This window comes from Lutra lutra, chromosome 4, assembly GCF_902655055.1.
Source record: "Lutra lutra chromosome 4, mLutLut1.2, whole genome shotgun sequence".
In the NCBI taxonomy this organism is placed as follows: Eukaryota; Metazoa; Chordata; class Mammalia; order Carnivora; family Mustelidae; genus Lutra; species Lutra lutra.
Genome location: NC_062281.1, coordinates 107,693,468 through 107,717,235, shown reverse-complemented (window position 1 = coordinate 107,717,235; position 23,768 = coordinate 107,693,468). Strand labels below are relative to the sequence as shown.

Sequence of the window (23,768 nt, the reverse complement as noted above, 5' to 3'; positions counted from 1 at the left end):
AAAACTGGTTGTTTACACATGAAAAAGTGTTCCACATCACTCAGCATCAGGGAAATACAAATCAAAACCACAATGAGACACCACCTCATACCAGTCAGAATGATTAAAATTAACAAGTTAGGAAATGACAGATGCTGGCGAGGATGCGGAGAAAGGGGAACCCTCCTACACTGTTGGTGAGAATGCAAGCTGGTGCAACCACTCTGGAAAATAGCATGGAGGTTCCTCAAGAAGTTGAAAATAGAGCTACCCTACGACCCAGCAATGGCACTACTGGGTATTTTCCCTAAAGATACAAATGTAGTGATCTGAAGGGGCACCTGCACCCGAATGTTCATAGCAGGAATGTCTACAATAGCCAAACTATGGAAAGAACCTAGATGTCCATCAACAGGTGAATGGATAAAGAAGATGTGTTATGGAATGGAATACTGTGCAGCCATCAAAAAAAAAAATGAAATCTTGCCATTTGCAACGACGTGGATGGAACTAGAGGGTATTATGTTGAGCGAAATAAGTCAATCAGAGAAAGACAATTATCATATCATCTCCCTTATCTGAAGAATTTGAGAGGCAACGTGGGGGGTTTGGAAGGTAGGGAAGGAAAAAATGAAACAAGATGGGATCGGGAGGGAGACAAATCGTAAGAGACTCTTAATCTCATAAAACAAACTGAGGGGGAGGGAGGGAGGGATAGGGTGGTGGGGTTATGGACATTGGGTAGGGTATGTGCTATGGTGAGTGCTGTGAAGTGTGTAAACCTGGCAATTCACATACCTGTACCCCTGGAGCTAATAATACATTATATGTTAATAAAAAATAAAAAATGAATTTAAAAAATAAATAAAATCAATGTGACTTATTTTTTATCTAATGGCATATGTGTTAGCCATTAATTATAATAAAACCATAGTAAAATTTAAAAAAACGTTGTTTAACCAAATATTTGATATGTAAGAAAACAAATGACAACTGGTGACTAACTGAGTTATGGTCTTTCTGCCTTCTGATCCTTCTACACTGAGATATTCTGAATTGTAGGTGGCAGAGTTAACACAATGAGTCCAATTGGTCCTTCACAGTTTGTAATCTTAAGAGATAAAGACGACTTATGAATGATTTAAGGTATCTTTTATGGTTTGACTCTCTCTCTCCTACTTCATCTCTTAACCCTCCCACTTTACAGTCTCTGTGCCATCCTTTTAGATCTTTCTATTCCTGGAAAAACCATGAAATGTGTCATTCACAGGAATTTGCCTTTGATATTCCCTGTGCCCAAGATTCTCCTCCCCACTTCTATCCCTGACTATTTCCTTTTGACTTTTAGAATTATCATATTCGGTATATCCCTCTTGGAATATTCTTTTGTCTCTGCTTTGGATAGCAACTGCAATTCATCCCCAAACTTTTAATTCACTCTGTTTTAAAATTCTTGATGCATTAACTTTACCAATATGTAATTTCCCTATTTTTAAATCTGTATCCCACTTCAATATTAATGACAAGGACTTTGTCTTCATTAATATTATGTTCCTAGGTCTTAACATTACTTCTATTATATATAAGGGTCAATAGTGACTAAGGGGTGACCAAATAATTTTTTTTAAAGTCTCTTTTAAATTCCCCAACATAAAGCTAACTAAAAATTACCTTGAAAAGTTGGAATCAAGAAGTCTGAATTTTATCATTACTCTAATTAGCTTTTATTTTTATTTTGGCATGTTCTTTGTTTATCTTAAAAATGAAGATTGTGTGTCTGGTCTCAGAAAAAGCACTAAAGGGTAAACAAAATAAATAGCCACAGACAAGTTATAATTTGAGGAGTGACAAAAGTCTCTCTACAATCAATATTTTTTAAGGGCATATTGATATTAAGATTAATACAGAGAGGACCACATATCTTTGAAAAGTGAAGAAAACATTATTTAAAACTTAGCAAAGGGGCTATGATGTCATCTTATAAAAATGGTTATCGGGGCACCTGGGTGGCTCAGTGGGTTAAGCCGCTGCCTTCGGCTCAGGTCATGATCCCAGGTCCTGGGTTCAAGCCCCACATCGGGCTTTCTGCTCAGCAGGGAGCCTCCTTCCTCCTCTCTCTCTGCCTGCCTCTCTGCCTACTTGTGATTTCTCTCTGTCAAATAAATAAATTAAAAAAAATCTTTAAAAATGGTTATCAAGCTAAAATATAAATGGAAAAATAAAATAAGATGCAGTGAATTGTAAAATGGTTATCCAGAGGAAGTGTCAAATGATAGGAAATTTTTATCTTATTGACAAATAAAGGGCATTGTAAAAGTTTACTCAAATAATTTCTGAGCAGGTATCCAGAATAGGACAAGGAAAATAAACAATCCCTAAAAGAGGTAAGAGTGCCTGGTCACATGTTTTCTCATATAATGGGGATAATATAAAAGGATCTCCAATAAGGGCACCTGGGTGGCTTAGTTGGTTAAGTGACCAACTGTTGATTTCAGCTCAGGTCATGACACAGGATCTTGAGATCAAGCCCCCTGTCAGGCTCTGTGCTCAGCACGGAGTCTGCTTGAGATTCTCTCTCTTTCCCTCCTTCTGCCCTCCCTCTTCTCACATGAGTATGCTCATTCTAAATCAATCAATCAAACAATCAATCAATCAATCAATCTTTTTCTTTTTTTTAAAGCATCTATAATAACACAGAAAATTTCACAGGATCAGCCTCATTCCTTTGCATTAATCAAAATCTTGTGTTCACTGAATCCAGTCAATTACTCATTGGGTTTTTTTTTTTTTTTAATTTTATTTTTTATAAACATATATTTTTATCCCCAGGGGTACAGGTCTGTGAATCACCAGGTTTACACACTTCACAGCACTCACCATAGCACATACCCTCCCCAATATCCATAACCCCGCCCCCCCTCTCCCAACCCCCCCTCCCCCCATCAACCCTCAGTTTGTTTTGTGAGATTAAGAGTCACTTATGGTTTGTCTCCCTCCCAATCCCATCTTGTTTCATTTATTCTTCTCCTACCCCCTCAACCCCCCATGTTGCATCTCCTCTCCCTCATATCAGGGAGATCATATGATAGTTGTCTTTCTCCGATTGACTTATTTCGCTAAGCATGATACCCTCTAGTTCCATCCACGTCGTCGCAAATGGCAAGATTTCATTTCTTTTGATGGATGCATAGTATTCCATTGTGTATATATACCACATCTTCTTTATCCATTCATCTGTTGATGGACATCTAGGTTCTTTCCATACTTTGGCTATTGTAGACAATGCTGCTATAAACATTCGGGTGCACTGCCCCTTCGGATCACTACGTTTGTATCTTTAGGGCAAATACCCAGCAGTGCAATTGCTGGGTCATAGGGTAGTTCTATTTTCAACATTTTGAGGAACCTCCATGCTGTTTTCCAGAGTGGTTGCACCAGCTTGCATTCCCACCAACAGTGTAGGAGGGTTCCCCTTTCTCCGCATCCTCGCCAGCATCTGTCATTTCCTGACTTGTTCATTTTAGCCATTCTGACTGGTGTGAGGTGATATCTCATTGTGGTTTTGATTTGTATTTCCCTGATGCCGAGTGATATGGAGCACTTTTTCATGTGTCTGTTGGCCATCTGGATGTCTTCTTTGCAGAAATGTCTGTTCATGTCCTCTGCCCATTTCTTGATTGGATTCTTTGTTCTTTGGGTGTTGAGTTTGCTAAGTTCTTTATAGATTTTGGACACTAGCCCTTTATCTGATATGTCATTTGCAATATCTTCTCCCATTCTGTCAGTTGTCTTTTGGTTTTGTTCACTGTTTCCTTTGCTGTGCAAAAGCTTTTGATCTTGATAAAATCCCAATAGTTCATTTTTGCCCTTGCTTCCCTTGCCTTTGGTGATGTTCCTAGGAAGATGTTGCTGCGGCTAAGGTCGAAGAGGTTGCTGCCTGTGTTCTCCTCAAGGATTTTGATGGATTCCTTTCTCACATTGAGATCCTTCATCCATTTTGAGTCTATTTTCGTGTGTGGTGTAAGGAAATGATCCAATTTCATTTTTCTGCATGTGGCTATCCAATTTTCCCAACACCATTCATTGAAGAGGCTGTCTTTTTTCCATTGGACATTCTTTCCTGCTTTGTCGAAGATGAGTTGACCATAGAGTTGAGGGTCTATTTCTGGGCTCTCTATTCTGTTCCATTGATCTATGTGTCTGTTTTTGTGCCAGTACCAGGCTGTCCTGATGATGACAGCTTTGTAATAGAGCTTGAAGTCCAGAATTGTGATGCCACCAACTTTGGCTTTCTTTTTCAATATTGCTTTGGCTATTCGAGGTCTTTTCTTGTTCCATATGAATTTTAGGATTATTTGTTCCATTTCTTTGAAAAAAATGGATGGTACTTTGATAGGAATTGCATTAAATGTGTAGATTGCTTTAGGTAGCATAGACATTTTCACAATATTTATTCTTCCAATCCAGGAGCATGGAACATTTTTCCATTTCTTTGTGTCTTCCTCAATTTCTTTCATGAGTACTTTATAGTTTTCTGTGTATAGATTCTTAGTCTCTTTGGTTAGGTTTATTCCTAGGTATCTTATAGTTTTGGGTGCAATCGTAAATGGGATGGACTCCTTAATTTCTCTTTCTTCTGTCTTGTTGTTGGTGTAGAGAAATGCAACTGATTTCTGTGCATTGATTTTATATCCTGACACTTCACTGAATTCCTGTACAAGTTCTAGCAGTTTTGGAGTGGAGTCTTTTGGGTTTTCCACATAGAGTATCATATCATCTGCAAAGATTGATAGTTTGACTTCTTTGCCGATTTGGATGCCTTTAATTTCCTTTTGTTGTCTGATTGCTGAGGCTAGGACTTCTAGGACTATGTTGAATAGCAGTGGTGATAACGGACATCCCTGCCGTGTTCCTGACCTTAGCGGAAAAGCTTTCAGTTTTTCTCCATTGAGAATGATATTTGCGGTGGGTTTTTCATAGATGGCTTTGATAATATTGAGGTATGTGCCCTCTATCCCTACACTTTGAAGAGTTTTGATCAGGAAGGGATGCTATACTTTGTCAAATGCGTTTTCAGCATCTAAGGAGAGTATCATATGATTCTTGTTCTTTCTTTTATTAATGTGTTGTATCACATTGATTGATTTGCGGATGTTGAACCAACCTTGCAGCCCTGGAATAAATCCCACTTGGTCGTGGTGAATAATCCTTTTAATGTACTGTGGAATCCTATTGGCTAGTATTTTGGCGAGAATTTCTGCATCTGTGTTCATCAAGGATATTGGTCTGTAGTTCTCTTTTTTGATGGGATCCTTGTCTGGTTTTGGGATCAAGGTGATGCTGGCCTCATAAAATGAGTTTGGAAGTTTTCCTTCTATTTCTATATTTTGGAACAGTTTCAGGAGAATAGGAATTAGTTCTTCTTTAAATGTTTGGTAGAATTCCCCTGGGAAGCCATCTGGCCCTGGGCTTTTGTTTGTTTGGAGATTTTTGATGACTGTTTCAATCTCCTTACTGGTTATGGGTCTGTTCAGGCTTTCCATTTCTTCCTGGTAGTTTATATGTCTCTAGGAATGCATCCATTTCTTCCAGATTGTCAAATTTGTTGGTGTAGAGTTGCTCATAGTATGTTCTTATAATTGTCTGTATTTCTTTGGTGTTCGTTGTGATCTCTCCTCTTTCATTCATGATTTTATTTATTTGGGTCCTTTCTCTTTTCTTTTTGATAAGTCTGGCCAGGGGTTTATCAATCTTATTAATTCTTTCAAAGAACCAGCTCCTAGTTTCGTTGATTTGTTCTATTGGTTTTTTTTTTTTGTTTGTTTCTATTTCATTGATTTCTGCTCTGATCTTTATGATTTCTCTTCTCCTGCTGGGTTTAGGGTTTCTTTCTTGTTCTTTCTCCAGCTCCTTTAGGTGTAGGGTTAGGTTGTGTACCTGAGACCTTTCTTGTTTCTTGAGAAAGGCTTGTACCACTATATATTTTCCTCTCAGGACTGCCTTTGTTGTGTCCCACAGATTCTGAACCATTGTGTTTTCATTATCATTTCCATAATTTTTTTCAATTCTTCTTTAATTTCCTGGTTGACCCATTCATTCTTTAGAAGGATGCTGTTTAGTCTCCATGTATTTGGGTTCTTTCCAAATTTCCTCTTGTGATTGAGTTCTAGCTTTAGAGCATTGTGGTCTGAAAATATGCAGGGAATGATCCCAATCTTTTGATACTGGTTGAGACTTGATTTAGGTCCAAGAATGTGATCTATTCTGGAGAATGTTCCATGTGCACTAGAGAAGAATGTGTATTCTGTTGCTTTGGGATGAAATGTTCTGAATATATCTGTCATGTCCATCTGGTCCAGTGTGTCATTTAAGGCCTTGATTTCCTTGTTGATCTTTTGCTTGGATGATCTGTCCATTTCAGTGAGGGGAGTGTTAAAATCCCCTACTATTATTGTATTCTTGTCGATGTGTTTCTTTGATTTTGTTATTAATTGGTTTATATAGTTGGCTGCTCCCACGTTAGGGGCATAGATATTTAAAATTGTTACATCTTCTTGTTGGACAGTTCCTTTGAGTATGATATAGTGTCCTTCCTCATCTCTTATTATAGTCTTTGGCTTAAAATCTAATTGATCTGCTATAAGGATTGCCACTCCTGCTTTCTTCTGATGTCCATTAGCATGGTAAATTCTTTTCCACCCCCTCACTTTAAACCTGGAGGTGTCTTCGGGTTTAAGATGAGTTTCTTGTAGGCAACATATAGATGGGTTTTGTTTTTTTATCCATTCTGATACCCTGTGTCTTTTGATTGGGGCATTTAGCCCATTAACATTCAGGGTAAGTATTGAGAAATATGAATTTAGTGCCATTGTATTGCCTGTAAGGTGACTGTTATTGTATATTGTCTCTGTTTCTTTCTGATCTACTACTTTTAGGGTCTCTCTTTGCTTAGAGGACCCCTTTCAATATTTCTTGTAGAGCTGGTTTGGTGTTTGCAAATTCTTTCAGTTTTTGTTTGTCCTGGAAGCTTTTAATCTCTCCTTCTATTTTCAATGATAGCCTAGCGGGATATAGTATTCTTGGCTGCATGTTTTTCTCATTTAGTACTCTGAATATATCATGCCAGCTCTTTCTTGCCTGCCAGGTCTCTGGGGATAAGTCTGCCGCCAATCTAATATTTTTACCATTGTACGTTACAGACTTCTTTTCCCGGGCTGCTTTCAGGATCTTTTCTTTGTCACTAAGACTTGTAAATTTTACTATTAGGTGATGGGGTGTGGACCTATTCTTATTGATTTTGAGGGGGGTTCTCTGAACCTCCTGGATTTTGATGCTTGTTCCCTTTGCATATTGGGGAAATTCTCTCCAATAATTCTCTCCAATATACCTTCTGCTCCCCTCTCCGTTTCCTCTTCTTCTGGAATCCCAATTATTCTAATGTTGTTTCGTCTTATGGTGTCACTTATCTCTCGAATTCTCCCCTCGTGGTCCAGTAGCTATTTGTCCCTCTTTTGCTCAGCTTCTTTATTCTCTGTCATTTGGTCTTCTATATCGCTAATTCTTTCTTCTGCCTCATTTATCCTAGCAGTGAGAGCCTCCATTTTTGATTGCACCTCATTAATAGCTTTTTTTATTTCAACTTGGTTAGATTTTAGTTCTTTTATTTCTCCAGAAAGGGCTTTTATATCTCCCGAGAGTGTTGCTTTAATATCTTCCATGCCTTTTTCAAGCCCGGCTAGAACCTTGAGAATCATCATTCTGAACTCTATATCTACATATTACCAATATCTGTATTGATTAGGTCCCTAGCCTTTGGTACTGCTTCTTGTTTTTTTTTTTTGTTGTGAATTTTTCCGCCTTGTCATTTTGTCCAGATAAGAGTATATGAAGGAGCAAGTAAAATACTAAAAGGGTGGCAACAACCCCAGGAAAATATGCTTTTTCCAAATCAGAAGAGATCCCAAATCGTGAGGGGGGAGAAAGGGGATAAAAAGGGGTTCAGAAGAAAAAAAAAAAAAAGAAAAAAAAAGAAACTATTAAAAAGAGAAAGCCGATAAAATATATAAAAAGGAAAAAATATATATATATATTAGATAAACTATTTAAAGAACGTTAAAAAAAAGAAAACAGTAAAAGTTAAAAAAATTTAGCAGAAGAAGAGAAAAAAAAATTAAATTAACTCCAAGGCTAAAGAATCATGGGGAGAAAGCCATGAGTTCCATGCTTTGCTTTCTTCTCCTCTGGAATTCCGCCGCTCTCCTTGGTATTGAAACTGCACTCCTTGGTAGGTGAACTTGGTCCTGGCTGGGTTTCTCGTTGATCTTCTGGGGGAGGGGCCTGTTGTAGTGATTCTCAAGCGTCTTTGCCCCAGGCGGAGTTGCACCGCCCTTACCCGGGGCCGGGCTGAGTAATCCCCTCGGGTTTGCTGGGTTTGCTTTCGGGAGCTTTTGTTCCTTGAGCGCTTTCCGTAGAGTTCTGGAGGACGGGAGTGAAGATGGCGGCCTCCCGGTCTCCGGCCCGGAGGAGCCAAGAGCCCGGGGCCCCACTCCTCAGTGCGCCCTCAGAGAACAGCGCCCAATGACTCCCGTCACCCTGGCCTCCAGCCGCGCTCCAAGCTGACCGAGCCTGCGACCGGTTCAAGGTAACCCCGAGTTTAGAGCTCACTCCTCGGCTCTGTCTCTGTAGCCGGCTTCCCCGTTCTAATACCGGTAAGCTCTGCAACACTCAGACACCCCCGATCCTTCTGTGACCCTGTGGGACCTGAGGCCACGCTGACCCCGCCTGGGCTTCACCCCAGTTAAGCCTCTGGAGCGATATCCCTCAGCAGAACAGACTTTTAAAAGTCCTGATTTTGTGCTCCGTTGCTCCGCCGGGAGCCGGGAGCCGGCCCCTCTCCCCGCGGTCTATCTTCCCGTCGTTTTGGATTCACTTCTCCGCCAGTCCTACCTTGCAGAAAGTGGTTGATTTTCTGTTTCTGGAATTGCTGTTCTTCTTCTCTTCAATCTCCCGTTGGATTTATAGGTGTTTGCAATCTTTAGATAAGCTATTTAGTTGATCTGCCGCTACCTGAAGTAGTCTCAGCCTGCTACTTCTCCGCCATCTTGACTCCTCCTCACTCATTGGGTTCTTAAGCTGCTAAATAAGGGAGCAGATGTCTTCCAAGTAGAATCTATGGAAAGAAATTTATTTAACAAAATTAATCTAAGTACCCAAATACCCTTCTGGATTACAGATCAACTTGATTATTCCTGTGAACTATGAAACTTGAGTCCATGACCTCCCTCCTGCCTTCTTCCAAAGAATCTGTCTGAATGTCTGCTTTAACATGTCAATATTTTAACAACACTACATAGGAGCAGAAATAATATTATCTTACCTTATAATGTGTTTTGATCTGTAAGCTGATAGTCTTGTTCATACTTTAAATTCTCATAAAAAATAAAAATAGACAATTCATTGGAAATAATCTGTAATTTCACATTTCATATAAATATTTTCTAAATACCCAAAAGAAACAAATTTAGAAGACATAATGCACAAGTGCCACAAAGTAAAGTTGAAAGGATATAGCATTGTAGATTCATTATACCATTTACGTATTTTAGAACACAGCTATATCCATGAAAAGCATTTATTTTCTTTCCAGAATTCTTTAGTGCAAGATGTGTTGTGACCACTTGTAGTTTTATAACTAGAATGATTTCTCTATGAAGTAATATATATTTCTGCATCTGAATTCAAATAAAGTATTTTAAGACAGCTACAAAGTAAGATAACACATAATCAAAATTAATCATAGTAATGTTAGAAAGTAAATATGTTGGTGGCAGATGTTCATATAAAATAATTTTGGTGCTGGTTATCTTGCAGAATATTAAGCAAAATACAATGTTATGATAAGAAAAAAAGCTCCAGGATGTACTAAATTTTACAAAACAAAACGTATAGGTTCTTTTTAGTAGTTTTATATGTTTTTAATTTGAAACTTTTATAAGATAATATATCTGCTTATCCAAGTAAGAATTTTTGCCACATTCTCCTTAGTTTTATAGTCACAGTTCTTCTCATTAGACTTTTTCTTGCCCATCAGGAAAATAACCTATGGTTCCCTATGAACCACTAAAAATGGGGCTCTTGTTAGCAGCTTACAATTGCTCCATAAATAACTTTATGAGGTAAGAAGCCTATAAAAAGCTGTTGGTATCTCAGTGTGGAGACAAAAATGCATACTACAGTCAGTAAAGGAAGGAATCCTTCATGTGTTCCAAGGGACACACTTTGCCTATTTTTCTACAAGTCAAATTACCGAGATGTGGGATATAATACTACATGTTTTAAGAAAATTATAAACTTTTTCTATTCTTTCAAAATTATATTTATTTAAGTCATATAATTGTATCCTCACGGTGCAATTACAAATTATGAACTTGTAAGGCTACAATTATAATTTTGTAATGTAGATGCTGTAAAGTAGGTGATTGTGACTAATACTCATGTTTTAAATTTTTTTAGAACAATTTGTTCCCTAAATTATTCTGCCCTTATAATATCCACTATAGTTCTTTTCTTGCCTGCTGCTGTTCACAGAGTTTTGATGATGGCAATGAGAGATTTATTTTTTAAAGTCCTTTGACACATGCGGATGTAAAGGGAAAAGAAGAATGCCACTGTGCCTCACATGGGACACAAAAATGAAAGATTCAAACTATATTAATATTCATGAAGCAAACAACCAACTCTTATTTTTGAAATATTGACTGTAAGGATGTTTCATTTTCCATTTCAAAGAGATTACTATTAGCTAAGTGATTAATATACTAAGATAGTGTTCTGATTTTAAAAAATGGTCAGGAGAAGATTGTCATTTGAGTTAAGGAAAGACCTACTGGCACTTGAACATAGGATAGTATTGCTGGAAAAGTCCAGCTTCTTTGGATGTCTTCTCTTGAAGGGAATTGCAAAGCAGCAATTACAGACTTTTCTTTCTCTTTGGGAATTAATTTGATATGCATTTTTTAAATGGTAGATGTTTGTAGTGTAATGCTCAGATATTTTGCCAAAATTTTCATTTGTTTTAGTCCCCTGGTCCAATTTTCCCAGTGACACTCCAATGTCTACACACTGTCCTCCTCCACATTTCAGATCATGTACAAAATTGCATAATTCTACATCTGTCAAGCCAAATTCTTTGTGAAACCATCTCCTGTCTTGATTCTAGTCATTTTGGACTCATCAACTACATCTGCTCATCATATGCTTGTTTTCTCTGCCCATGTGCAATGCCATCCAACCCTCTTCCTTCTTGAAGTCTTCTCTGACCACCATCTGAATAACAACACAGCTTCCTGTTAACTCCAATAGTAGCTGAATATACTCTATGCATTTTAATCCCTGATCTACCTATACCTTTTTATCCCATATTATAAACTCCTTCACAACAAAATAGTAATCACTATTGCACTTTGATTTCCTCATAAATTAGCATGATGCCTAGTATATAGCATGTGCTCACAAAATGATTCACTGAAATGCATTTATCTTCCATCTGCTTCTTCAAGTCTTATTTGTCCTATAAGAACCACATAACCACCTACATGAATACTTTGCCAAGAAAAACCCTCGTCACAATTGTCTCTTTTAAGTCATTCAATTCCTGAATAGATTAACATACCAAACCATAAAAGAATACTAATATAAAATACTAACACTAACAAAAATATCCTCAAATAGACAATAGTATTAACATCAATATAATTTGGCATGTACTGAGTGCTTAATATGCATTATATAGTGTGCTAAGTGCTTTATAAGTTTTGCCAAATTCAAATCTCACTAATAACCCATAGTGTAAAGATTATTATCACAGCTATTTAATATGTGAGGAAATAAATGACTTGTTCAAGACAATACAGCTTGGGCTGTGGTACATCAGAGTTAATCTAAGGACTGATTGACTTGAAAGCCCATTATAATTTTTTGAATACTATATTATATAGCCTCTATAAAGCATTTTATATTTGAACAAAATAAATATTTCCATAAATATTAGTTATTATTTTATTGTCTATTTTATCTTATATTGTTTTCCAGTTGGATTATTTGTGCAAAACTTTGGTCTCAATTCCATGAAGTGGAGCACATGCTTTCTTTCATAAGCTTAACATATCTACATTAGAAGTGGTAACTTTACACCTATCAAATATGTACAGAATAGAACTGACCCTAAATTGCAACAATGCCGTACACACCAGACCAGGTGAAATGATAGGGAGGTTATCTACTATATTATTTTAAAATCATTATAAGCCTTGATTAGCTAATTGCTAAAAATATTAAAACACAAGGTTAGGCTGAATTTCTAAACAGATACAAAATCATGCATAGCCTATAATATAGTTTCCTATGACAGTTTTAAAAATTGAATCTTGTGTTTCAAAGACCTGCATTTCATAACTATTTTGGGTTTGCATTTCATTATATTTCTTTCCTAAAACTTTGAGTCTACATATTCTAAAGGTGACTTATGCAACCATCCCATTTGTAAAGTAAGAACAAAACTATGTTGAAATTGAAAGTTAGAATATGGCATTTGCTTTAAAATTCTTCAATAACAGTTGGAGGAAAGGCAGATAATGCAACAAAATTGGCAACATTTTCTTAATTACTAAGTGGGGTAACAGGTACATTAGGGTTCATCATGTCATTCTATTTTCATGTTTTAATATTTCTATAATAAAGATTATTTTTATTTATTTATTTTTTTAAAGATTTTATTTATTTATTTGACAGAGATTACAAGTAGGCAGAGAGGCAGTCAGAGAGAGGAGGAAGCAGGCTTCCTGCTGAGCAGAGAGCCCAATGCGGGACTCGATCCCAAGACCCTGGGATCATGACCTGAGCTGAAGGCAGAGGCCTTAACCCACTGAGCCACCCAGGCGCCCCTAAAGATTATTTTTAAAAGTAAAAGTAAATGAATATGGCAAGTGCATGTGCATTCATTTCAGTTAAGATCTGTATTTCCTCCATTTTCCCAATGCCTCAGAGTCTAGATATTCTTTCAGCCACACAACAGGAAATGAGGTCTTTGTTTTTGGTTTTTGGTTTTGGTTTTCCTAACATGACTCTAATGTTACCAGGGCTACCTCTTTAACATCTATTTAATCAAAATGCTTTAAAGAAACAAATGTGTCTAGTGTGTGTAAATTAAAGTTTAGGAGTCAAAAATTAAAACAGTGAACATGAAATTCACCAAATTTCTGGATCTACAAGCTGTCTTTCACTTTGAGCTAGACTGAAGGTGTTACTAATACCAACATATCAGACCATCCATTAACCCACAGGCCTAAAATATACCTGGCACTATATTTTAATTCATCCTTGCAACATATCACAAGGATAATGTGGTCTTCCAAGGGTCTCTCTCATTATTTTATCTCATAAGATAATGGAGAATCTATTATCTTATTCTTTAATGGTGCAAAATAGACAATGATTATGAAAAGTAGTGCTTAAAGTTCGGACACTTCTTTAAAATGAATTTCTCACTTCTTTGGGCATTAAGGTTTTTTTTTTAAATTAATAATTATCACACTTTAAAAATTGAAATAAAAAGCCCTAACAATTGGGTGATTGAAGGAAAAGCTTAACCTTACAAAATAAACACCTACCCCAAAATACACCTCTATTTATTCTATTTAACTCATTCTGTTTCATTCATGTTTCATAATATATTCTGTCACCTAGAAAATAAAAATGTAAGGCATTTTCATTGGTGCACAGGAAAAGAGACACAATGCAAAAGACAAAGTAATTTAAGTACAATTAGCCACTTGTTATCTATAGAAAAGTAAAAAAAAAAAACATAGATACTGTAGAAGTTCAAAAATAAAAGCAATTTCACAACAACCACAATGTGAAAACCATATCTTGACTAAATATTTCATGAAACACTTACAGAAGCTGTAATGATTAAATATAAATGGTAAAGTGTTAAAACAGTAATAAGTATCACCAGTTTAAAGGACTGTGTGTCACTAAACCACATCTTGAGATTATTACTTCGTCTGTAAGAAAATTGTGCTTGCGTTTCAGAGACCACTCACTTTGTTCCTTCTCTAATATTAAGGATGTCAAAGAAAATATCATTAGTTATTAACACTTGTATGTGTTATACATTGAAGAATCACAGAGGGTAGACTATGATAAGTTGAATAACGATTCACCAAAGATGTCCACATCCTAATCCCCAGAACCTACAAATATGACACATTACATGACAAAAAGAACTTTGTGGATATGATAAGGTTAAGAATTTTGAGATGGGAACATTGCTCTTGATTATATAGGTGGGACTGATTTGATCAGAAGACCCCTAATAAGAGGGCAGTTGGAGGGTCATAGATACAAATGGTACTGTGATGATAGAAATAGGGTACTAATTTGAAGAAGCCATGTTTCTAGCTTTGAAGATCAAGAAAAGTCCCGAGACAAGGAATATAGGAGGGCTTTATAAGCTACAAAATGAAGAAAACCAATTCTCCCCTAGAACCTCCAGAAGAAATATAGTCCTTTTGACCCACTTTTAGGACTTCTTATCTTGAAAACTGTAAAAGAATAAACTACTATGTTTGTGATAATTTGTTATAGCAGCAATAGAAAATTAGTACATTTTCCTTCTGCTAAAGACACCTTCCAACATCTAGCATCAACAACTGGATGCTAAAGGCTAAGGCTATTTTACGGGCTAAGTTATGCTCCTGATTCAAATTTCCTTCCCAAAATTAGTTTTCTAGAAAATCTGACCTAAATTAATAGTGGTCTGAGATGAAAGACATTTTAAATGTGCACAGTGATATATTTCCCATTGTTTACTCAATGGTAACTATGACCCTATATTTAGGTAACCATGCACTGGAGAAAGAATTATATTTAGATATTTCAAGGACACGGAATCCAACTGTACACTGATACCTGTAGACTCAAAGCATTTTCAAGTTCTCTAATATAGATGGGGGATGCATGGGGACCAGATAATTAATGGAAATTGGTTCAGTTACAACTCACAGTCAGTCCACTTGGGACACAAACTCTAAATGTATAATTGGAATAGACATATTTGATAATTATCATAACTCCCACACTGGTTCCTTGGCCAGGGAAGAAAGAGTTGGCACAGTAGAGATTGGCAAGTAAAAGCTTTTGCTACTGAGACTTTGGCCAAGATAATGCAATAAAACCAATATTATATTTAGTGGGAAACAATTCCCCACGAACATCAGCCTGATTAGAGTGAGAAAATGATCTTTTGAATGTTCAACTGAGTTGCCCTCTTGGAGATAATGCCATGCAGAAATGAAGTGCTGTCCTCCAGGACACAGTGTGCGCCCTTAATTAATGATCGTGATACGATGCAGTTTCCCCCAGGAAACAGGAAGCAAGGGATGGAGTAAGAATATCTCCATTTATCATCATACTCAGTGATTCATTTCAGGGAATTTGTGCTTTATATCGCAACACTGAACTCTGAAGATTTAGATTCCAGTCGCAGGTAGAGAATTCCTCCACCAGAGGCACAGCAAGTGTCCCCCTACACTTTAAGCTGCCATTTGATAAACTCAAGCAAAGTGGGGTGGGGATCACCATCCCAGCAGGCAGACTATAGTTACAGGCAGGTTACAATAGAGGCAGGAAAAAAATGATGATGTAATTATCAATCTCTTGGAATCCTTTGCCATATTTTTATGGTAAATTGGCAAGTGCCTCAGTTTTGGACTGAGAAAAGTCTAGGTATCAGAGGTTCAGACCACGCAGGGATAAGTTTCTCGGTCATGCCAGTAGGAAAGTCACCTAGACCAACAGAAATGCTAGCTGAGGGTAAAGAGATTATAGTGGACATTATGAGGCAAACAATAAATATCAGTTGTGTCCTTAAGAATAGGTTTAGAGACCTGTGTTATAGTTGGTCTCATTAACCCTCCCTCCGTAGGTTTTTTTGAAGAAATGAGACACCAGAATACTGGAGGAGCTGTTTCCAAAACTCCTTATACGAAGCAAATGAATCCATGAGTCACAAAAGGTGGGCTGAAGTCAATGAACCCAGAAACTCCCTTTCGGACTGAGATATTCATTCCCCCAGCTCTTGGTAGTGACTGTTGCTACCTCTTAGCTGAGTACTTGTTGAGATACTCAACAAGAAGAGAGCTGGTTCACCCAAAGTCATATTCCCACTTCAGGAGCCACATACACCCAAAGCCTAGTCCATGGAGAACAGGAAGCCTAGAATGATTCCTTCAGGGATGGCTAATTATGAAAAACCATACCAGCTCTAGAACTGCCTGTGTTATCAATGAAGTCTTTGCTGCAATGCATCACAGCTCCACTATCTACCCACGTCTCCCTCTTTGGTGCCTCCACATGTGTCGATCCCAAAGGGAACTTCCAATAGATTTTCTATCTATAAATCTTCATCTCTGGACTGAGACAAGTATGAAGCATGTGAAAACCATGGGATATTTTGTCAGAATATCAAATGAGATTTATTTCAAACTTCGGGTGTTTGTTCTCTATTTCACTTACTCCTAATAATGACATATAAATTAATGAATATATATGTGCATTTATACATGCCATCTGTATATATATATATACACATACATATGTATGAGACTCTTGTTTGAAGCATTTATGGTTTTCTGAATTAGCCATTAGTATGACAACTACTGCTACAGATTACACTGTTCCCCAGAGCAAATTACCTGTCCTTTTATAGCAGCGACCCACAGAATTGAAGTGTGAAACTGACAACCCAATTTTTCAAATGAATTTGCAGAGACTTCAGCCAAAAATAAGACAGAAGTAGAGAGAGAATGGTTCACACAAGAGAGAAATAGATTTTCTGCTTTGACTGCTTACAAGAACTTGAGATGATAAATGAACTGATAACAACAGTATCTCTTATTTTCAGGGAAAATGTCTTTATGTTTCATTTATCTGGTTATCAAAATACACAGAATATTTGAATAGTATTCAAGAATCTGCTTGTAAAAATATTGGTAATGTTTCCTCCATCCTATCTATATTCCACAGATAATACAGGATGTTATACAGATTGTCATAGATACATGTTTAGTGTTTAATTGCAGATACTGTTTTATCCTTTATTTTTGACATATTTATATTCATTTCCCCTATAAGGTTACTTATTTTTATTTTTATGATTTTCACTTGTCTTCATGTTAATTGTTTTGCATATGCACTTAGTTGTTTGCAGGTATAAGATTAGTAATATACTCTTTTTTTTTTTAATGGTCTTGTCTAAGGAATAAGTCTGAACCTCTTAAGGAGACCAGATTTTTTTAAGTTGGGCCCCGGCATTAGAATTAGTGGCCTGGATTATTTCCTGACTACTTCAAACATCTACACAGTATCGAAGTTCTGTGCTTTGGCTCACTTAACATCTTCTTTTTGAAATTTTTCTTCCCCTTGACCTTAAATTTATACCTGCTTTTCAAGTACAGCTTCTCTCCAACAACTTAGTGATGGATCAAAATTATATATTTTATAAAAAGAATAAATGTTCTTTTCTGCATCTTTGTGCCTACGTGTTTACAATTACATGTTCGCTCTAATAGGTTTTTTTTTTTATTTTGAAAAAGCATAAAGAGTAAAACAGATATTAAAGGAGGTATGTCCAAATTGTTTATATTTGCTTTATAATTTCTATCACTTACAGTTCTCAACACCTCTTCATCCAAACATCTGAGACATATAGCATTTATTTTAATTCTGTTTGCTTGTTTTTTTAAAATGTAACCTGTACATTTTATTTATTGAAATTTATTTTTGTTGAATGGTATTAGATAATCATTTGTTAATTCATCTTCCCAAATTTCAAATCAGTATTTCTAATATTATTTAGTAAATAATACCTTTCACTTTCATTAATCTGGGATTTCTATTTTTTTTACTTGTTATTTTATAACTTAAAATCTGTTTAGGGAGATTATCTGTTCAATTCCTGTTTGTCCATGTTATCAAGGAATTTTTTAAAATCATGTGCTTAAACCCCAAATCACTTCAAAGTTGAAACTCATTACTTTATCCAGCTAATTAGCATAACTAAGCTTTCTTTTTTTGTAAAGTGAGCCAACAAAATTTATGATTAAATCGTACTGTAAGGATGAAATAGAAGTTTATATTATGTCCATTACCAGAACCAAGAAATGATAATCCCTTACTATTTATGCATTCATGCATTTGTTTAGCACAATATGAGTTTATTTAATTCATCTTTTATTTCAAACACTCTGCTGGGCATTAGGATATATTACTGAAAGAAATTTTTGAAAAAAACATCTTCTGCTCTCCGAAATGTCAGAGTTTTTTGACACGGGAGATCAGACACATTACTGCTTGATCACATATGTGTGTATATTCATATGCTAAATTAATAGAAAGGAGTCCAAATAACCCAATTCGTGGATCTCAAGAGGATGTGTCCTAGAAGAGGAGAGGCTCACACTGAGACATGTATATTCGGATCAGTATTACATTGTTAACCCAGGGGGTCTATTTCTAAGGCATGCTGCCAACACTCTGATAGGAAATCCTAGGTGCATTCATGTGAAAAACAATTTTGAGATTATTTTTACAAGCATCCTAATTTTTAAATGAGTTTCACTTTTAAATGTAGAGCTTCACAATTGTTCCTAGACCTAGTAGTTAGCGGTGCCCTTTTTTACTACCTTCAGTTACTTTTCCAGACTACCATTTCTACTAGCTCTAAACACCATCTCTCCCTGGCCATTGCCCTGAAAATCTGCTAGACACTGCCAGATGACCAGTATCCCATCAGGTTTTGATAGTTTAGTAAAAAACAGTAAGAAATGCTTTTTAAAATAAAATTTTTTCTGATCTTCTTTTATTCTTGTTTCTATTTGCATTCACTAGTAGTTGTCTCAAGTTAAAATTAATATCCAACATGGAGTTTTACTGACGTTGCATCAATCTCTCAACAGTTTAGCATCAGGTGTTATCTTTATAATGTTCAATTTTCTCAATCTAGAAATCTCTTTACTGCTTTACTCAAGTCTTTTATATTTTCCAGGAACATTTGTGGTTTGATAATTTGAGAACCATATATTTTATATTAGTATCTTTTCCAAATATTAAGGGTTTTTTTATTGCTGATGGCTGCTGGTTATAAATAATATTTAGTGTGAGCTCATTCGTAGTTCTGTTTATATTTTTTTCAATGCCTTAAAATCTCTTTAATGAAGAAAACCTTCAAAAGTCTACAAATCTAGAAGTGTCATCAACTTCGTTCACTTTTTTCGTATTAATTGCTTGATTCAAGATCGCAGAACTGGGAAGATCATATATCTTGGAACTACATAGTCGTAGCCTCCATTACTGAGCTGTCAACAGAATTTTCCCGCAAATAATAATTATGGTCCTTCATCCTCTTGAAAATCTTGCCACTTCCACCGTCAAGATGTGGGTTCTGTATCTTCTCACCTTGAGCCTGGGTGAACTTCAGTGACTTCCTTAATAGACAAGAATATGGCTGATTCAGCACTTCCCAATTGTTGAGTCTAGGTCGCATTAGAAAAAGAAAAACTAAAGAACTTTCGCATGAAGCCAGGTAAGAGAAGCCTCTCGCATATACCACATGCTTTGGAAAACCTTAGCCAAGTTCTGTTGGAACTTGAAGTTCAACTAGAAAGTTCTGTTATCCTGAAGCCTCTCAGCAGTAAAGATCACATAGAGACTATAAGGAGTTAGTGACATTTATTCTAGACCCTAAGCTGGTCATGTCTTTTCTGCCCAGATATGAGATATGTAATAGCAGATACTTTGGACTGACCATCATTGCATATTTCTCCAAAGAAGAATTATTCATCTTGTATAAGTGAAACATTTTATCCTTTGAACAGCAACTACCCATTTCCCCCCACTCCCTCCAGCTTCTGCATTCTAATCTCTGACTCTGTGAGTTTGTCTATTTTAGATGCTGGATGGAGGATAAATGATATCATGTAGTAATTGTCTTTCTATGACTAGGTTATTTCACTTAGCATAATGTCTTCCAGTTTCATCCACGTTGTTACATATGGCAGTATTTCCTTCTTTTTAAAAGCTTAGTGGTATTCCATTGTATGTAATACATTTTCTTTATCCATCATCAATAGACATTTAAGTTGTTTCCATATCTCAGCTATTGTGAATAATGCCACAATGAACATAGGTGTGAAAATAGCTCTTCAAGATCCTATTTCAATTTTTTGGAGATATACTCAGAAATGGAATTGCAGATAATATGATAGTTCCATTTTTAATTTTTTGAGGAACCACACACTGTTTTCCATAGCAGCTACACCATTTTATATTCCTACTAACAGTGTACACCTTCCAATTTCTCTACATTCTTTACAACAGTTGCTATCTTTTGTTATTTGATAACAGCCACCCTAACAGGTATGAGATGATATCTCGTCATGGTTTTGACTTGCATTTCCCTGGTGATTAGTGCTGATGAGCATCTTTTTATTTACCTTATCTCTTTATCATTATAAATATTTCTAACACATTCTCTATTCTTAAAACTGAGTCTTTAATATAAACAACACTTAATCTTTATAGATCAACAATGATAGTGTACATCAATAAAAATCTCACCTTTTAGAATACATCTTATCACCCAGAGAACTAGTAAGTTGTTAGAGGAGGAATGATATAATTGATTTCATCATTGTTTCTGCCTTGTAATGTCAGCAACTTCACTTGCTTCAGCCCGAGTGCATCTTAATCATTATATTCAAAGACAATTGCTTGACTCTCCACCCCTAAAGCATTCTTGGCTTCCCTCCATTTTTTTAATAGTGTTAGATTTTTTTTCTATATCCTCTTGGGTAAAAACCTGTAGTTAATATGCAGAGCATCTCACTTTGTAATCAGTACTTTTGAAAGGTTGTTACCAATGTTCTCTAAGGACCCTACAAATCCTGAATCAGGAGGAAACACCATGCCAATCTAATTACTCTTTGCCCTCAACTTCACGTCAATGACAAAATTATACACATACTGTTAGTGTAATCAGAGTGTTTACTAAAAAAATTATTATTTTTTTAGGATGTTACAATGGCATATACACACATACATATACATGTATACCTTGCATATACATATTTTGATATATTATACTTAAAAATATTTATACTATATTCAGTTCTCTCAACTTGTTTAGCTATAGATGTTCCTCAAGGAGATGCTGTATTTCATTACATAACCCCTCTGGGGCAGTCTATCATTATGTTTGTCCTCAGAAGAGTTGTAAGCCTGATAGTTCTGTAATAAGTGCAAGATGCTTCATATTATTTAAAATACTATCACAGGGAAGTACAACCTGTTCAAAATCCTTTGTGCCCTATTTCAGTCATTAATGAGGTTCTTTTTACAAAGAAGTATTAAAACCGGAGGGAAAGAGTAGAAATGCATTGACGGAGGATATTTCTAAACTCTTAGGAATTTAGCGTTCCTTCTGTTTATACTAAAAGTCCATGAGTGTTGTAAAAGCATAGCGACCTTACAAAAAGTGTTTCATAATGGGCTATTTGCGGTTTAAGGACCATAAAATAAAAAACACAGTAGTTTTAAATGACTTATAAATTTGACTCAATATATAGTGTCATGTTGGCTAAATCTGAAAAGAAAGTAAGAAAATGTGCTTCTATGTTTGAATAAATTTGTAACATTCTCTGTCTCAAAAAGAATCTAGATTCTATACTATGGGTTATTTAATATGTTATTTACCCCCACTTGTGTTATAATGCTTTGTGGTATCTTGTGCTAGGGTTTAGTAGGTATGGGTAAAAGTGTTTTATAAGTTTTCTTATACAAGCTGATGACATTTGTATACTATATTTCATACTTTGCAAAATATAAGTACATAAATAAATAAGCACCATGGTAAATCCTAAGTACTATATACAGAGGAAAAACACACTTGAGAGGCAAAAGACAGATTATTAGCTACAAAAGGCCAAGAGGCTAACTCAGTTCATAACAGAAACAGTGCAAGTAACCAGTCATCATACCATAATTAAAGAAAATAGAGCACATTATCAAGCTAGAAGGGAAAAAGGGATTGAAAACCAATCATGTTTGGCATTAATGGTTTCCATGTTCTCAAAGAGTATAAATCTCACAAGCCAAAAATAAAAGATGCAATTTTAAGCAAATAAATATTTAGGTAGGAAGTTGGGATTTTTTAACTTTTTTCTTTTTTGTCAAACATTTAGCTTCTTATCACTTAACAAAACATACATTTTTAAATCCTTAAATGGAATTCTTGTGTCATTGAAATTATAAAAAGCTAATGGTATTCCAAGTGACAAAGTAGAAATCTGCTCTTGGGGCGCCTGGGGGGCTCAGTGGGTTAAGCCTCTGCCTTCGGCTCAGGTCATGATCCCAGGGTCCTGGGATCGAGCCTCACATCGGGTCCTCTGCTCAGCAGGGAGCCTGCTTCCTCCTCTCTCTCTGCCTGCCTCTCTGCCTACTTGTGATCTCTCTCTGTCAAATAAATAAATAAAATCTTTAAAAAAAAAAGAAAGAAATCTGCTCTTGGTATAATAAAATCATTAATTATGCTGGATTTTATAAAATATTTCTTTATGAACTGATTCTACTGGAAAATGAATTTGCTTAAGATTCAGAACTCTCGGTGTCAGTGATCACATCACCAAATCTATATCTTAAATTCGGATATTTCTCCTAGTAGCTCAGCTTTCTTCACTACATTTTCAACATGGAGACTGCTCACAGGAAATGCTCTAGAAACTTTTTCTACAACTGCTAATTTTGAAAGGAAAATTTAAAGATGTTTAAAAATAGGAGGTATTTAAAACCCATACTAAAAGTCAGATACCACATTCACGCTGAGTTATATTAATTTTTAAGATGCTTGCTTTGTGGTAGATGCAGTCCAACCAAACTACAGGAAAAACAGCAACAATTATTATTTTTCTGAGAATGTGTCTGAAAGTTTTATCAAAAAAATATTTAGAAGGTTTGGATAAATCAATGTAGTTATTAATTTCCAATATTTTTTTTTATTTATTTATTTTGTCAGAGAGAGAGAGGGAGAGCGAGCGAGCACAGGCAGACAGAGTGGCAGGCAGAGGCAGAGGGAGAAGCAGGCTCCCTGCTGAGCAAGGAGCCGGACGTGGGACTCGATCCCAGGACGCTGGGATCATGACCTGAGCCGAAGGCAGCTGCTTAACCAACTGAACCACCCAGGCGTCCCTAATTTCCAATATTTAATTTAATTAGATAATTCAGTATTTTTATTTTCTCAAGTACTCAGAATTGTGATACCGCAAATTATTTCAATAAAACATTCTTATTGAACTGAGGATTGCTGGAGGGTGGGCACTAGGGATAGGGTGGCTTGGTTATGAACACTAGAGAGGGTATGTGCTATGGTGAGTGCTATGAAATGTGTAAGCCTGATGATTCATAGACCTGTACCCCTGGGGCAAATAATACATTATATGTTAATAAAAATAATTTAAAAAAAGATAATTATGGGGTACTTGGGTGGCTTAGTGGGTTAAGCCTCTGCCTTTGGCTTAGGTCATGATCTCAGGGTCCTGGGATCAAGCCCCACATCAGGCTCTTTGCTCAGCAAGGAGCCTGCTTCCCTCTCTCTCTCCCCTGCCTCTCTGCCTACTTGTGATTTCCCTCTCTGCCAAATAAATGAAAACTTTTTTTAAAAAGACAATTTAAAAAAA

At 36.1% G+C, this 23,768-nt stretch overlaps 1 long non-coding RNA gene across 1 annotated transcript; it reads left to right on the top strand.

Moving 5' to 3' along the window:
* The first annotated feature begins 625 nt into the window (after positions 1–625).
* Positions 626–23,536, top strand: LOC125099224 (uncharacterized). The gene is made up of 2 exons (XR_007127059.1): positions 626–720; positions 23,443–23,536. It is a non-coding gene; the product is annotated as an uncharacterized LOC125099224 (long non-coding RNA).
* The last annotated feature ends 232 nt before the right edge of the window (positions 23,537–23,768 follow it).